This window comes from Cyprinus carpio, chromosome A13 (genome assembly GCF_018340385.1).
Source record: "Cyprinus carpio isolate SPL01 chromosome A13, ASM1834038v1, whole genome shotgun sequence".
NCBI classification, from domain to species: Eukaryota; Metazoa; Chordata; class Actinopteri; order Cypriniformes; family Cyprinidae; genus Cyprinus; species Cyprinus carpio.
This window is the reverse complement of record NC_056584.1, coordinates 29,808,524-29,824,605: the sequence shown is the minus strand read 5'-3', so window position 1 is coordinate 29,824,605 and position 16,082 is coordinate 29,808,524. Positions and strand designations below refer to the sequence as shown.

The following is a 16,082-nucleotide window of genomic DNA, read 5'->3' as shown; positions in this document are numbered from 1 at the left end:
GTAATCAGTTGTTGGATTAGTATAGTTTGATAAAAAGAAAAACAATTCATACGTATAATCTGTAATAGTTCACACACACAAATATATATATATCTATATATATATATAATATATATATATATATATATATATATATATATATATATATATACATATTTATATATACACACACACACATACACACAAACACAAACACACTGTATATAAAACATATATATCAACTTTATATATATAATTTCGAATAGCTGCTACGAAAATGTTCTCTGTTTTATATAAAATACAACAAAATTTCTATATTATATAACATTATGAAGACTGTAGGTTGATATGTTTTTTAAGAAATTAATACTTTTTTCGGAATTTCATTAAATCATATTACAATAAAAAAACTGCTTTAAATTGTAATAGTATTGAACAAAATGTCTGTTTTTACTATTTTTGATCAAATAAATACAGCCTCGCTGTGAGAAATGCTGCAGGCAGAGTGATACAAAAGGTTAAATGGAGTTCTGTTATCACTAGAATATCGCACCGCTGGAAAATGCTCTCAGCCTATTAGATTTGAGGACCAGAAAGAAATGTTGTATAAATGAATACACATATATTTTAAATTAAATTGGATAAATAATATTTCATAACTCTTACAAGGATGTTCTCTCATGTGTGCAGTTACTACATTGACAGGCGGGTGACCAAAGTGGAAGACTTCTTGAAGACAAGACTTCTAGACACCCTGTCTGAGCAGATTACCAAGGTGTTAAAGGTAAGGTGTTTTTTAAAGACACCCAGCCTAGATATCTTTTTGTTTTTGAATGAGATGTTCTAATATGTGTTAAGGTTGTTGTTGTGAGAGTGTGTACAGTAAGTCCCTCCAGTGCTCATTAACTGTGTTTATCTCAAGGGCCCCGGGTTTGTCCTCAGCTGCACCATCCAAACAATCTGTCGCTGGTCTGATAGGTGGTCTACTTTTAAGGGAGCGTTAGTCAGGGCACAGTAAAGGAGGAAAGCGTTTGATTGGGTTAACAATTTACAAGTCCCCCCACCCCATTCTTATGATGTCTCAGCTGCTCTGGGAACAGTCCCCTTTTGGTCTTATAAGCAGTACCAGGTTTCACAACATTTAAGACTTCCCTCTGGAGGCCCAAACTATAAATACACAGCTCTCCTGTTTTATGTATCTCAAACTCACACATCTGGTCCAGTGTTCCCCTGAAAGTGAACGAGGGGGAAAACTGGCCTTCCTCACAAATATTAATCAAAAGATGCCAAAGTTTTGTTCACTCCCAAACCCAGTGGGACGGTGATTAGAGCCTATTACATGTGTGATGTCAGATGAACAAGTGCTTACTCCACTTCTTAACTTCAAATCCAAAGATCATTTAACCTAGAATCAGTAATAAAAGACTGAATTCACTTTTTTCTGTTGTGAATCTGCAGGTGTTCTTCAATGGTTTGGCGACACATGTATCCTTCCCGCTGTCTTTGATAGTTTACAGATCTATTTTGAGAGGCGATTTATGCTTTAGCATTGATTCTCCGGCTGTCATTCTATACAGCAGGTCCTCCTGAGGTTCATAGTGTGTCTGAATCAGAAGTGGAGAGTATGAGAGGCTTTCTTTGGCTTATTATGGAATATGCCTAATACCCAACATATGTTCTATTATAACCAGACCCTGACCTTGTGTATTGTGCTGCCGAGTTGGGGATCTCATCTCAAATCATGCCCATGGATTATTCAGGATGCAGATTTTTATCAGTCAGCTGCATGGGAAAAAATATGTTTTTGGTACCTGGCTTTTAAAAGAGAACAAACGTTTGTTATTAATTTTCAATAGTATATATATTTTTCTTAATAAATGTAATTATTTGTTCATTATTTTTTAGCTACGCTACCATTCAAAACATTGGGGTAGGTATTTTTTGAAAGAGGTCTTTTATTCTGGCCAAGGCTGAATTTATTTGATCAGAAATACTTTAAAAGCAGTCATATTGTGAAATGTTATTACAATTGAAAATAATAGATCATTTGAAATCAAATTATTTCCTGTATTTGTCATGTATTTGATTAGTCCAGTGTTTAATGTAGTGTTATTTGTCACATGATACTTCAGAGATATTTTTATGATGTTCTAGAGAAACATTACCTATGATTAGCGGTTGAAAGCTGCTTAATATTCTGTGATACAGGTTTTTCACGATTCTTCAATCAATTGAAAGTTTGAAAAGAACAGCATTTATTTGAGATAGAAATCTTTTGTAACACAATAAATGTATTTGCTGTCACTTTTGATCAATTTAAGAAATCCTTGATGAATAAAAGTATTCATTTCTTTCGAAAACAAAGTACTCTATTTAGGATTTCACATCCACCAGCCTAAAACAAACGAACAAACAAACAGGTTGGTCACTGTATAATCTGTCAGATGGTCTCATCTTGTTGAAGTGGACCAGACTAATCAAAAGTCTTGAATATGCAAGAATATAACATGCACAACTGTCCATCACTTAATTACTGATGGTGTGTTTCATCTGATAAAGCTTTTTCTTTGTTTTCTTTCAGGTTGTTCAAACTCATGCTCCAGAGAAGCGTGTGTGGCTGGGTGGAGTTGGTCCGGCTTGGGCAGGGGGAACCAATAATTTATCTGACACATTTGCTGCTGGTTTTCTGTAAGTGAAGTATATTTATAGGGGCTGCAATTAACTAATTTGATATCTCTGATTAATCATTGTGATCTACACTGTGTCAGTACAGTATATAAGATTACTTCTTCATTTAATGTTCTTTATTATTCTTCAGTAATTTGCCATAATCTCACTTCATTACATACAGGATTTCAACAAATTATGATTGAGCTAACCTAAATGTTTATGTCCAAAAAAAAAAAGCATGATCTGTAACAGTCTGCAAAACATTAATCGCTTAGTTGCTGTTAAGATGAGCTGTTTTACAGAAATACTTGCAATATCACAATATAACAGTGAATGTAAGTTGTGACATGGTGAAAATGTATTAACCCACTTATATATTTTAATGGCCTTATTTAAATAGTTTAATACAAAGTGCTCATTTGCCTTGAACAACCTGTATTATACACTTGTTTTCCACTATACACCTCAAGGATGTGTTTTTCAAATGTGTTTCTTTTTCCAGTAGAAATGGCTGAAAGGTGACATAACTGATTAAATTTGTCTGTGGAAAAAATGCAAAAACCTGACAAATTGTTAAATTCTGTTGCATTCCTAATGTTCTCAATGTTTTTGCTGGCTTCAGGTGGCTCAACACTCTTGGGATCGCTGCAGCTCATGGGATTGATGTTGTACTCCGACATTCTTTTTTTGATTATGGATACAACCACCTCGTCGACCAGCACTTCAACCCTTTACCTGTAAGTATAAGCACGTAAACAGAACCCAAATCAAAAGCAGTCCAAGCTGTTTAACACTCAGACTTTACCTGCAGATGGATTCAAGTCATATACCACACACACTAAAAGTTACTCAAATTAACACCATGCGCGGTGATCTGTGTGGTATGCTCGTTACTGTATTGTTGTAAAACCACCTAAAACACATATGTAAAAATGACCTGGGCGTAGGTTTTTCCGACATTAAGTGTTTGGAAATGGTCTTAGACAGAGTTGGTCTTTAGCATGTGGCTCAAGCACCTTATAGCTTTTCCCGTGGGACCTATTAGCCAAGATGAAAGGTGTTTAGTGGTGTTGAATACTGGGCAGCTGGGGCGAAATGCACTGAAATTCAAGCCTGAGACAATGTCACCTGTCTCCCACCCCCTCTACATGTGTGCCCCACTGTGTGGAACAGCCAGATGCTGACAGCACTGCAACCTGAGCCGAGGACACTCCACAGGTATCCCCCCTCCTCCAGACCGCTGGCAGCTTCATCCTGAATTATGTAAACCTCACTCTTTCACAGTGTCTGCAGGTCAGCCCCCTGGAGACAGGACGGACAGAAGACTTCAATTAAATTTCAATTTGATTTGAGAACTCGTATAGAAGGCCATGACGAAACGAAACATTTACCCAAATGTTCTTTGGGTGTTTTCATAGCTCAGACACATGGTACATCATGATTTTTATTGGTACATGTACAACATTTTCTTATTGGTTTTGCAGATTTTTTTTTTTTTTTTTTACAAACTATTTTTATAGTACTTCTGCCAGCTGTTTTGGTTTTATAATTTTATTTTTAACAATTCTTTTAATATATTTTACTATAAAACTTTATGTATTGTAATGGCAAATATAGGTTTTGCAACACCATTTTACATTTTTGTTATAATTATTAAATATAAAATATACATATTTTAAATATTAAATTAACATAAATGTGTGTTTTTTTTTTACATTATATTTTGTTTGTCCTAAGAGCATATTAAAAGATTTAAATTTATAAATTAATTTCAAAATTGCTATATTATTTTCTTCAACGGGACCCCAAACATAAAGAATGTATAGTCCGTCTCAACAGAGCATTAAATAGAAATGAACAATAATGGAAATGTATCAAATTTGTGACTATAAATTAAATCTAAGTATTAACTTTTTCGCCAGGATCTTTCTTTTACAGTATTTTCATAGGGATAAAAAATAAATAGCTTTTATCTACTTTAACTTATACTTCCTAAACACAATCCTCACTGACTCCAGATGCTGATAGATACATTATCTGCTCGTGGCCCTCCACCAGCAGTGGAGATCCAGACCTGTTGACTGGCTCAGGATAACATACAGTATGTTCCTGTGCAAGTAATAAAACCAAAGGAAGACATAAAGAGCAAAAATACAGCAATGGTAGAAGTTCTTGATTATGCAACGCTCTATCAAAGGTGAATCTGGATTTCTCAGAATCTCAGCAGGAGCACTGTTCTTCTAGCACAAGCCAGAATGAGCATCTTTCAGTAAAATGCTCCTTGAGCTGCGTTTTCATCAAGCACTCCTCACAACTTTTGAAACGGTCATCTTTTTTCCCCATGCTTCTCGTTCAACATCTCTAGTTATTCCAAGGACCAATCGCCCCCTGCTGGGACCACAATGCTTTAAACATAGCTGGATGTCTATGGGAACTGCCAGAAGCCCCACTGTGAGAATTCGCAACAGCCGCAACCTGTCGGCCTGCGTGGAAAATTTACGGTCCAAACTTTTCTCTTTAATCCCTTACTGAGTCATGTCTCCGTTTCTCTCCCTTCACACCTCAGCAGATGATCTCATCCCCTCTTCTTGCTTTGCTTCTTTTTTTTTTTTACCCGTTATCTCTTGCTGTTTCTTGTGTTTTCACCCTCTTTTGTTTTTTTTGTTTTTTTTTTTTATGTTATTTTTGTTTTTTATTTGTTGTTTGTTATTTTATGCTTGATTTTATTAATTTGTATAGTTGTTTTAATTATTTATTTAGATATTTATTTATAGTTTTTCATCTGCAGGTGTAAAACACTACAACTTTATTTAATAATCTGCAAAATATTATTTTATTTATTATTTATTATTTATTATTATATGTTAATATAAATAACAATATTATTCTTTTATTCTATTTTTATTTTCTGCTGGGTGAAAGCAAAAATAACCTAACTGATTATATAATCAATAATCTCTACATTGATTTTATTTCTTTATTTTTTTTTTTTCATCTGCTGGCTGAAGGCAGTAGTGCACCTGATATTAATAATATTATTATTAATCATGAATATCAGTATGAATTATTCTTAAATCATTTAGATTATTAAAGTTAGTCTAGTGCCCTAAACATATCTCAGATCAGAATAACAGAGAAACTTGGAAGTGCGTTTTGAATCGGGCTAATAGGCTAGCAACCACCCTAGCAACCACTTAGAACACCCGCTGTGCCCAACAGCAACATGCCCTGCAATATCTCAACACCACAATATCATAGAGGCATGTTGGTGGGCTTGATTTGGGGACATGGCAAAATCCTGCTTCCTGGCAGAAAGTTTTAAACTGGCAAGAACCACTCACATTTTTTTTTTTTTCAAGAAAATCGACCCGTATAGTCATTTTGCAATTCCATTTAGTGTATGTGGTTAGTGTTGCGAAAATTACACGCTTCACCTTTAAATATTATTAAAATTATAGGTTCTTATTGCTCCCAGTTGTTTATTATGTGGTCAAAATTGATTCGTTTTGTTGCACACTCTCACGTTAAGTTAATATGTGTCTGTCTGGCATTACAGGACATGGCATTTGCTTATATCCTGTTGGTATTATAGACAAGTAGTTGGTCATATCCTTTAATCGCTCAGGTCTTTAGTGGTTTGACTTTAATTTTTTCATTATTAAAGTGGTTTCTATTTTATTCAGTCATTATAGCTTCTGCACTTACTACTGGGTGTGCTGAGAAATGCTTTCTAAGCAAAATACTGGTATTATCTGCCAGTACACATTCAAGAAGTGACCTGAAAGTTGCTGAGGTTAGCACTCTTGAGCTTTATTGTCATTTTCATGTTGATTGTAGCTAGTACACACTGCATAACCTTTTCATAGACTAAAAATATGTGTAACATTTTCCATGGACCCCTATGCAGATCAGTGTAAACCAGTATGGAAACCTCTAATCTAGGCTCTTGTTCTAGATTGTGCAAGGGCAGTTATTTTTTATATAGCCCTAAAATGTTGGCATTTGCATTTAAAATATTTCTTTTGAAATTGAATTGCTATTAAACAGAAAATGTTATTATTTTATAGACAATACCAAAGTTTCACTGCATCATACCACATTGCAATTCTTGAAATTTGCATTTTGTTGTTTTTAAAACAATGTTTTGTTTTGTTTTTTGTAACATTGCAGTTTAAAGAGACCCACCCATTCCCAAATCTCTTTTTCCCACTGCCTATAGCAGATGCTGCACAATGTACACTGCCGGAGCAAATTAAGTTAAAGTTTCCCTGGAAAAGAAGCCTTTAAATGCTGCCATATGCAGGATTGCATGGGAACTTCCTGATGCACACATGCTGCTTTGAACCAGTTCAATTAGGTATTGAATTTGGGAACTGATGAGAGGTATTAGGAGAGATCTATTACAGTCATGCATGTGAAATTCAGGTAGCCATCGCTCTTTTCCATGCAATAAAAATGTATGTTATGATGTAGAAAACAGTTCTCTGGTTGCACTAGGCCAGTTAATGTACAGTTAATGTCCAGTTTAAACACTTCTTTGTGCAATGAATGTGATTACTGGATCATTAAATGCTAATAGGATGACTTTTGGACCATAAAATGTAGCAGGATAATATTTTTCATGCACAGTACACAAACCCACACTATAGTTCCTTTAATAATATCAACAAGTACTGGTTGACAGAGAATTCATGCAACATTTAAAGCAGTTGCTCTAGGAACCACATTTTTCAAAGGTACATTTAGCATATGCATCTTTTTCAGTTTTGATTTTTCTGTAAGAGTATGACAGTAAATTTGCTTTGTTCCCCCCGATGGCAGAAAGCAAAAAATATAATTTGTATCTCTCAATTATATGAGCCATTTCATTCTTTTTTGCTTTGTTATTTCTCTGTTTTAAATAGAAAAGCTTCCAAAGAAAGATTATGCTTCTATCTCTCCATTCAGACCATGTCACTTTCAATAAAAGACTGAAGCACATGTGCATTTTTTATATCTCTTTTTTATATCTTTGTCATTCTTACTAAAGTGAAGGCAGATATAAGAAACTTACATTACACCTACACGCTTTTCAAATTTAGTTTTCTACATCTTTCTCTTTCCCAATTCCAAAAATTAAAACTGGAAATTCATTGGATTTCTGCTGGCGGAGAAGACATGCGGAGAAATGCCACATCTGTCCAGTGTATTTAATCCAGAATCATCTTCCATGAATCATGTTTCTTGTGCAGAGGTGCACCACGCTAACACGACTCCATGGCAGAATAGCTTGACCTAACATGCGTGTTGACATGGCACAGCTCCAGTAAAAATGACTCAGTGATGCTTTTTATTTTGTAACATGTGTTTTGTGTGTTGGTATTGTAGGATTACTGGTTATCTCTGCTCTTCAAACGTCTGGTGGGCCCCAGGGTGCTTGCGGTGCACGTTGCAGGTCTCCAGAGGAAACCACGCCCTGGACGGGTGATCCGGGACAAACTCCGCATCTATGCACACTGCACCAGCTTTCACAAGTACGTTCATTAGAGTTTCTGATGCAGTCAGTGATCACTTCATACAAATATATAAAATCTGTTCCAAAAATCTAGTAAGCTGCCTTGATATCTTGATATAAAAATAAAAAATAAAATTAGATTTTAGGGCTGTCAAAATTAACTGATTATATAAGATTAATTGCAATTGTTTTATTAAAAACAATATTTAAACACTATATTTAAACAATACATAATGTTTTTAAAAAATTTATTTTTCAAAAATAAATCAGTAAAAACAATTTTTAAATTAGATTTTAAAATGAAATGTATTCGTATGAATATAAAAATCTGCTGTAAAGCAGATTTGAAAAAAAAAGTCTTTAATGTTCACTTAGGCTACATTTATTTGATCTAAATACAAAAACAGCAATATTGTTACATATTAATTATTACAATTTTAAATAACTGTTTTCTATTTTAAAATATAATTTATTCCCTTGATGACAAAGCTGAATTTTCAGCAGCCATTTCTCCCATCTTCAGTGTCACATGATCCTTCAGAAATCATTCTAATATGCTGATTTGGTGCTTAAGAAACATTTAGTATTATCGTTCGTAGCTGTGCTGCATACTATTTTTGTAACATAATCTTATTGACTCTCAATTTAAATATGGCCCAGACTACATTTAATGCGGCTTCACTTCAAATAGAAATAAACATGGTTTGTTCCAACCCCAGTGGTGGAATAATGGATGCAGAGATCATGAAACCACTGTAATTCAATTTTGTACAATCAACAATTTTGGTGCTGTGTTTGGTTGCCACTTGATTAACCCAAAGTGAAAATGGGCAGTTTCTCAGAAGTCAGTGAAATGTTGATGTTGACTTGATGTCAGGAACGCACTTCTGATGCCTTAAAATGCTGTGTAGGTAGGCTGCTTTGTTAGATTTTGGAATAGAACTTCAGCATATACAGCAAATACATTATTATAACAAGATAAATTGTCTCTTTTTTGACCTGTAGCATTATCTCCACACAGACAACAGTCATCTGAGTACATAGCTGTAGTGGAGGATTTTAAGGCTTAACTGGTCATTCTCGAACCCATAAATTACAGAGTCCAGACAGCCTCTCTTTCAGAGTGAGAGCCCATAAAATTTAACAAGTATCAATTGTCAAGTGTGTGGAGTCTCTTTCTGCAGTGTGAGAGGCGCTGATAGACACCAGAGGCTCAGGCAGGTGAGGAGAGTAGAGCTGCGGGACAATAGTAAGGTCTGTACCCAGGCCAGATAAAAACTGCCATCATTCCCTTTGATGATTATCTATTACCCCAGAATGATGTGAGCGGGACCTGTCAGCGTTTCAGCAGCAGTGTAGGTTTACGGTCTACAGATCCCTGTGTCTCAGCTCAGTTACATCTCTGTGTCAGTGCTACCACAGGCCTCTGGCTTCAGGATTCCTGCAGTAGAGACGCTTTTGCTGAAACATGTACAGAAAACAGTGTTGGGGAAGCTACTTGTAATGTGAAGTACACTCAACAAAAATATGAAAGCTTTATAATGGTAGTATATCTTTTTTAAATGCACCATTCAAAAGTTTGGCATCAGAAAGATGGTTTTTGAAAGACGTTTCTTTCCCTGTGGTCACCAAGGCAGCATTTATTTGGGGAAAAAAACTGTAAACAGCAGTATTGAAGAATGTGTTTTCAAACAGCAATTTAAATTAACTGTGTTTTATGTTTTATTTTTATTTATTTTATTGTTTAAATGCAATTTATGTAATTACTTAAATATTTGTTTTTATCAATGTTGAAAACAGTTGCATTACTTATTTTTTTTTTTTTTTGGTGAAAGCCGATACTTCTTTTCCCAGGATCTTTTGATGAATAGAAAGTTCAAAAGAACAGCATTTATTTGAAATAGAACATGAAAATATTTTTCATCAGTTTAATGCACCTTTGCTGAATAAAAGTAATAATATAAAACGCCACTTTTTTGTGAACGTGCGTACGACAGTCAGCGGAAGCTAGAGATTAAGGTTTATAAAGTTGTAAATATGGATTTTTTTTTTTTTTTTTTTTTACACAAACCAATCTCTTCACTTCAGAAAGCATTTATTAGACCCCGGAGCCATGTGGACTACTTTTATAATGGATGGGTGCAATTTTTTGGACTTCAAATTTTGGGCTACCATCCACTCCCATTATAAAGCATGGGTCAGCCTGGACATTATTTAATATAACTCAGATTGTATTCGTCTGAAAGAAGAATGTCATATACACATAGGATGGCTTGAGTGTGAGTAAATCATGGGGTAATTTTCATTCTTGGGTGAACTAAACCTTTAAAAATAAATCTTTCTGACCCCAAACTTTTGAATGGCAATGTACTTTACAAATATATTATCATTTTTATTTATAATGAGAGCAGTATTTATGGCAATAACTCTGAGGATCTAAATTTAGATGACAACATTAAACTGAAGAGCTAAATTTGTTAAAAACAAGTAGTACAACTAGAAATGTCATAATTTGTATTATTAATTGAGTCAAAACCTATAGCAGCATTTGCATATTTTGTTAAATAAAAGACAACATAAGAAGCTTGAGTGAATTTCTGAATCACACACAAAAAAATGAATGATTAAATCACTAGAATGAATCACTAAAATGAATCAGTCTATCAAAAGCTACTTAAGTGAGAGACATTTTAAAATTATTGCTTCTTTTGCTTGCCAGTGAGTGATTTAGCTATGTAAGGCATTGCTCCCAAACACTGCAGATTAGGTATTGGTTTGTAATTGAATGATTCTTTGAATTGCATGTTAGGTCTGACATCAAATATGTATTAATAGCCTCTTTAAAAATGCATTTGAATGTTCTTCTTTTAATATCTTATTCTTTAGTTGAAAGAGTTTCATGCTTTTAGGTCAGCAACCAGGAGATATTTTGAAGTTGGATTGTTTTTTTTTTTTTAAAAAATCATCAGATTTTTTATGTTGTTGGTTTGTGTAGGGAGGACAGAGTTTTGGGCTGCGTTCAAAATCTCATCACATTGTGTCTTATCCAGCAAACTGAACAAGTAATGTCTGTAAATGGTATGAAACCCAAAACAGCTGGTCTACAACTAAAACCTATTCACTAAATGCATTGCTTTTGCTTTGCCTGTCCAGTGGTAAGGTGACGTTGACTGTTTATTGATAATTGACAGGCGATTTTATTTAAATTAAAATGTTTTTTATTGAAATTACACTCTTAAATGTCAACAATGATAATATTTAATTCCCAGAATTTCCTCTATGTCAGTGGAAAAGTGAACAATGTTCCAAAGACATTTTTTTTTTTTTTTTTTTTTTTTTTTTTGCAGCAGCAGCAGTTTGGAGACATTGGGGTCTCATTCCTCCAGCCTCTTTCAAGTTTTTCGTTCTATTAGTGGTTAAAATGGCCGGTCAGACAAATCATGGATATGCTTTCAGTATCTTCACTAATGCATCACAACACCCTTATACAAAACAGGCCTCCTTTTTGGTGCTTTGAGTGGTTTCTCCAGTCCACATTTCCCCAGGACCATTCGCTGACATCAAACAAAGGATTCCATGTTAACGTTCCCCATGCAAATGCTGGAGAGGCACATTGTTTCAAAGTCTTGGACAATGTTTATCATTTTTCGATCTGTTCGTCTGATCTAATGCGCCCTTCTGGCAAAATATCTACCCCAAGTTACCAAAGTCTATTAAAACTGAGACACCACACATGTATCACATGACATGAGAGATGTTTTCATTACACAGTCTCGGGTTTGTCTCGTTCCTGATTTTTTTTCCTTGAACTCTTTGCACTGTGCGCCAAGGCATTGTAAAGGTGCTAATGGTGCGGGTTGCTCGTGTTTGGTTAGTTTTTTGTGAGGTTTGTATGAGGATTGCCATGATCTGACCGGTGCAGTTGGGCCTTTACAACATGTGGTATTCATGCACTGCAGCTATGTTTTCCTTGCCTTTACATTAGCATCCTTATTGAATTTTATCATGTTTGCTTAATCATGTTGCCAGATACTTATCTTCAGTTAATATTCCCTTAAGCTTACTCTTCAGGAGTATTACTCTGAAAACAAGGACCAGTATGCTGGAGTCACTAAGCACGATTGTCCAACACATATAAAGCTTTTGCTACCCCAGTGAATTTGGGAGGGGAGCTAATGCTTTTACAGTTGTTATATAAAAACAATCAGCTCCTTTACATGACGTAGTCCTGGGGCCTCCTTTGCTTATATACAGTACTTTTTAATTTGGTTATTGTGTACTGAAATTAAATCACAGGAGGGTTTGGACCTTTATAAAATATAACACATTGTCTCTTGTAAATGGAATTCTGGGAACAGACTCAATGTTTCTGTCAGTATTGCAGTATGTGCGTGAACAATGTATGTGGAATTTCAGATGGTAATTTAGGAGAATTAGATACATTTTAGCTGCAGTGTCTGCCCATATTCTTTCAAATGTAGAGATTTGTTTTTGGGTTTAAGTGTGTTTTATTTTCTTATTTAATATTCTTTTATTTTCCAAGGATGCTTTAAATTTAAAATACCGTAATAGTTTAAAATATTATCACTATGTAAAATAACTGTTTTCTATTTGAATATATATTTTTTAAAGTGTAGTGTATTCCTGTGATGACAAAGCAGAATTTTCAGCAGCATTTAAAGTGTCACATGGTCCTTCAGATATCAGCTATATTGTAATTTTTAATGTTTCTCTCTCTCTCTCTCTCTCTCTCTCTCTCTCTCTCTCTCTCTCTCTCTCTCTCTCTCTCTCTCTCTCTCTCTCCTGCAGTCATGATTATGTCAGAGGCTCCATAACCATCTTACATCATCAACCTTCATCGCTCACGGAAGAAAATCAAGCTGGCCGGAACTTTACGAAATAAAACTGTTCACCAATACCTGTTACAGCCCTTCGGCACAGATGGACTTCACTCCATGTAAGTCATCATCCATGACAGCGATTTAATGACAGACGGAACTCATTCATTTTGATTTTGTTAAATTTATTTGTAGTTTTAGGGGTGTTAAGGTTTTATGTTGCATTATTTATATTAATTTATTAAAATAAATATAATAACTTAAATTCTTTAGTTTATCCTTCAGTTCTCAGTTTACTCAGTTTTACTTTACTTAACATATTATGGTTATATTAGTGGGAATAATATAATATAATATAATATAATATAATATAATATAATATAATATAATATAATATAATATAATATAATATAATATAATATAATGTAGTATTATTATTGTTATTATATTATATTTGTGTTATATAAAATTATCTAAATGTATTATTAGTTATCTCAGATCTCTGACCTTGGCTTATTTAAGAATGTGGTTTATTTATTATATTATTCCGGTTTACTATAATAATCAACACAGAGATGTTTGAAGTGCCTTTACTAAAACATATTAAAACTCAGCCGACGGAACAGATAAATCTAGTTCCTGCTCTATAATAACGGTCTACACACACAGCTGTGCTAACATGTTTTCTCTGACTAAATATTTAAGAACTCTTTCACAAATGTGGCTTCCCATTTCGCAACACTAACCTAATCATGGCAAAGGTACAAAAAAAAAAAGGCAAAAAAAAAAAAAAGAAAAACAAACACAAAAAAAAGAGACCTGGGTCATAAAACACATGAGTCTGTTCATCTCTCAAACTCATTAAATGGATTTTGTGAGAATGTGGAGTGATTATCTGGGTTTCAGGGCTCGCTTACTTGATAAAGCTAAAGTACAGCTATAACAAACACGGTTACATCCTCAACGTCTATCTTGACCCTTGTGGATGTTTTTTTTTGTTTTTTTTTGGTTGTTGTTCTAGTTGATTATTTTTTTCAATGTTTTCTATCACAGAAATGCTTTATACAGTGGATACAAGTATTTTAGCTCAGCAAATGTATTTAAAATATGACATTTAGTTAGTCTTGACAGGTTAATTCTAATAGCTTGTTCAACCAACAAGACATGAAGTCTTGAATGAGAAACTTCACAAATGTGATTCACTTAACAAACATCCTCGCTGGTCACTCCATGATTCACAGTTTGTCTGTATTTTTACTCGGCTGTTTAGAAACACATTATTTTTTTCACTCAAAGCCAGAGAGTGTTCTGTTTTGAGTTTTCCACTAGAAATAATTTGAAGCCAAGAACAAAACATCAAAACTACCATTAAACATGGGCAATCCAATTGAATTAGCGTAATAGCATTGTCTTGTTTTATTGACGCTCAATTCAAACTGAGTGTACAGTGAAATGCAGTTTCCTTCGGGGCAGATGTTGGCAATCGTTTTGTCAGCAGCTTTCAGCTTGAATTTCAACCAGTTTTTGCTCTCTTCTCGGTTTGTTTCTTTTGTTTGTTTTCTTTAGAGGAATTGTGATCCAGAAGGCCACCTCTGTCTGAGCTTAACGTCTATTATTGGGAGTTAAGCATGATACTTTAAAAACACGATCATGGTGTTGATCAGAGAAACAGAACCTCTTTCAATAAGTCTATGCTGAAAATTAAAATGAAGGATAGAAAGGAATATTCGGGAGAGGAATATTAGAGTAGTTGCAGAGTTTTATTACAGGTTGTATTATATAGTGTACCAGTATGTCATAGACAAACCCATAATCATATGTGTTATATTGATATGTGTTTTGATAGGGTCATTAATCATAAACAATCCACTTGCCATGCTCGATAATGATTTGTAGAGCAATGTAAAAAGAATTCTTTTTTCATTCTAAAGAAAGAAACAAGAAACTTGAAAAATCCTGCCAACCCGTCGGTGGCCATTTTTCCTATCAACAGTCCTGTCCATTTTTTTTATTCATTTCGTTCTCATAAAATTGCAGTTATCAACCGTTTAATTATTCTAGTGCAGTATTTCCCACCATATATTGCTGTCCGTTTGCAGTCAGAAATCGGTTGAAATATGCAGCATATTTCTGTCTTCAGAACTTGCCCACAAGCTCCATATGGGGCTGAATCAGTGTTTTCCAGAGCAAATTCAGGGAGTAACATATACAGGCAGGGGGGGCCAGTTGTATATAGGAAAGTTACTCATGACACAGTTTCCACTGACTAACTCCTCTGTTAACGCATATGCGAGGGAAATTAAGCATGCTCATTTTGGGGGGTCACACGTTTAAACACTCTCAGACAGAGTTGCGACTACTTTTCAAGAGGAGAGACGTTTTTTCTACAGTCTTCGGCTGATCTGTCTTTGGCTGTTTGGAGAATCATATTTCTGGGTAGATTCAAAATGGAAAGAAACAGGGGGGGGGGAGGGGAAATGGGGGGGAGAGAGAAGGGGTATTTTAGAGAGCTGGGGACACCTTACCTGACTTACCTTTATACTCTCATTCAAATATCAAAATTATTTCTGCTATGTGCCATTTCTGTTTAAATACATATATGCATATATAATATTTTTTGAGAGAAATGCATTACTATGCATTAAATGATTAAAAGTGAACTGGGTGAGGAGACTTTTACACTGATACAAAAAAAAGTACTGTATTTCAAAGAAATTCTGTTAATCTCTTGCTGTCACAGGGAATTTAATGTACTTGTAAAAATAGAATAAAATAGGAAGAAAAGAGGGTTCTTTTAAATTCTAATATTGTAATAATATATAATATAATGTAATATAAGAGTTTTTATCGCAATTCCATATTTTAATTTTTAAAAAATAAATGAATACTAGGATTGTTCTTTAAGTTTTGCGGGGGTCACACATGAATATAAAATAATTAGAAAATATTAAAATAAGAAAAGAAAACGTTTTATTTTAAGTTATAATATTAATAAAGTAATATGATCGCTAATATAAATGTTATTGTATTATTATAAATGTGATGTATAATTTGTGTATATATAAATTGTATAATATAAGTACATAAATTTTTATAATTTC

General features: G+C 34.1%; 1 pseudogene; it reads left to right on the top strand.

The window, feature by feature from the left end:
- LOC122147320 overlaps window positions 1–13,166 on the top strand; it is a 65,281-nt pseudogene extending 52,115 nt beyond the window's left edge.
- Window positions 13,167–16,082: the final 2,916 nt, after the last annotated feature.